This window comes from Suncus etruscus, chromosome 4 (assembly GCF_024139225.1).
Source record: "Suncus etruscus isolate mSunEtr1 chromosome 4, mSunEtr1.pri.cur, whole genome shotgun sequence".
Lineage (NCBI taxonomy): Eukaryota > Metazoa > Chordata > Mammalia > Eulipotyphla > Soricidae > Suncus > Suncus etruscus.
The window spans coordinates 76363856-76366328 of record NC_064851.1 but is presented as its reverse complement, the minus strand read 5'-3'; the positions used below and the strand labels follow the sequence as shown (position 1 = coordinate 76366328).

Here is a 2473-nt window from a genome sequence, read left to right as displayed (position 1 = left end):
CATTGCTTGGTTTCCATTTCATTGGAGAAAAGAGTCTATAGAGCTGGTCTAGTTCGAATATGGTAACTGCAATTGTGATTACAACTGTCAGCCTTCCCAGAAGGAAGATGTGATGGGGAGTGGGGATGAGGGGTGTGGGGAGGTGGTGCTTGCACTCACTCTAAAATTGCTTTCTGTTTTTATTAGTGGCAACCTTATTTTCTAGTTATATTTCCCAAAATAAATTTTTTCCCTTTTTCTTCCTTACTGTCTAATATAATTAAGGTTCTTTTCTTCTTATTTCATGTCTTTCTCCCTTAGCATTATCTTAGCACAAACTATCTTCATTCTAGTGGTTATTTCTACAGAGAAATAGATTGGCATAACTTGGTGCTCTTTATCTTTTTTACATGTTTGCTGCCTATAAAATGGTTGAATCCAATATTAGATTTTGTTTACTTATTTTTTGTTGTTGTTGTTACTATGTTTTAACACTAAATTTCAACCTCACTTCTTTTTAGCTGGTATGTGAATGATTTGAAATTTGATTAGATTTAGAAGCCCATAAATGGTAATGATTCTGTACAATATTTAGCCTCAGTATTCAACCGATCCTGCTGCATATAATTGTTATTATTTTGTCAGATATGTGACACCAATTCTATTATTTTGAGACTACTTTGTCTCAGAATACTCACCAAGAAAATAAATTGCTTACCAATAAATGCCTCTTGAGTACTTTATTAACTTTTTCCTTTTATAGCTGTACTACTTGGTTGTTGATAGATCATCAGGCTTAAAATCTCATGTTAAAATAATAGCAGCATGGGGGCCGGAGCAGTGGCGAAAGTGTTAAGTCGTCTGCCTTGCCTGCGCTGACCTAGGACAGACCGTGGTTCGATCCCTGGCATTCCATATGGTTCCCCAAGCCAGGAACAATTTCTGAGCGCTTAGCCAGGAGTAACTCCTGAGTGTCACCCAAAATAAACAAACAAAATTTTGTTTGGGTGTGGCCCAAAATAAACAAACAAAAAAATTTAAAAAAGCTGCTAAGCTGCATTATTTGCTATCTCCAATATCTATGCATTTATATACTGGAACAGAATGGAGCTTAATGAGGAATGAAGCTCTTGTCAAAAACATTTCCCCACAGAAATATGGGATCATCCTATTTAGGGAGATTTCATTCTTTTTTAAACAGAAATCAATAAAAGGTATGTCTGGCTTTATTTATTCATTACTCTGAAAACTCATTTTTTACTAGATTCAGACTTAGAAGTAGAAACTCTCAAAGAGAACATCCTCCGTCTCTTGGCAATCTGCTCCTGGCTTTTATCTTTTGCCTCCTTTATTCTCTTCGCCAACAGTTTAGCATAGTCTGCAGCCTCTTCTTGTTTTTCTTGGTACACTGTTTCTTCAATGCAATATACCTATGTTATGTTGCAGAACACATGGTGTAACAAGACTTTGAATCTTAGGTGTTTTGGTCCAAGGTTTCTTACCTTCTTTATTTAGGGGTTTCTTCACAACAGACTGATGGGCATCATCTTCTTTAGAGATTGAAAAGCTTGCAGATTCTGTTAGCTCTTTTGGATCTGAGATGCTGAGGCAAGGTAGTATCTGTGAGTCCAGGAATATTCTTCTCTCCTTCCTTTACAATGACCAAATTGAGAATACTCAAATTGGCATCCACAATGCAACCACAAACAGACTTGGGTTTTCTTTCACTGGTCCTCTGTGGTCTATAACAGGAATGCCCCTTATTCAGAAGTAGTTGGACTCGACCAGGGGTCAAGATCCCCTGCTTCATCGGGAAACCTTGCTTATCGTTCCTGACACTGATATGGACATGTACATAACCCTTCCATTCTTTTCCCAGAGCATCAGCAGCAACTTCGGTTGCCACCCACTTCTCATAAAAGGTACAATGTTTGTGTTCATCATCCCCTTCAATGAGTTTCAGGCAGTCTGTGGCTGGGTAAGAAAGAGATATTCAACTTCATGACTAGACAGCCCTACACCTCTTAGCCACCACAAAAAAGATATTTCATTCTTGATTTTCTTAATTAGGGGGTCAGAGATATGGTTCAACAGTAAAGCACATGCTTTGCTTGCATGAGACCTGTGTCTGCTCCCTGGCAGTTACAAAACCCAGATCCTATCACGCTGGCAGAAGGTAGAGATCTTTGAAGAACTGAGACCTTTTAATAGTCAATTCCTTATACATAATGTATATATATATATATATATATATATATATATATATATATATATGCGGGTTATCAGTACTTCCATATAGTTTACAAAATCTTTAATTTTTTTTAACTTTTTCCATACCTTTTATCTATTGCAGTTGTGATGTCCAGCAATCACACAAGTTTGTAGTACACTGGGGGCCACAATGGCTGTGCCAGAGATTAGTCACAGTGGGGGTGGTTTGATTAAATGAAATGGCCTCGTGTACTTAAGGTTGGTGCTCAGTCACGGAGCAATG

General features: G+C 37.7%; 1 pseudogene; it reads right to left on the bottom strand.

Moving 5' to 3' along the window:
* Positions 1-1229: 1229 nt before the first annotated feature.
* On the bottom strand, positions 1230-1972 carry LOC126007114 (40S ribosomal protein S6-like; annotated as a pseudogene).
* Positions 1973-2473: the final 501 nt, after the last annotated feature.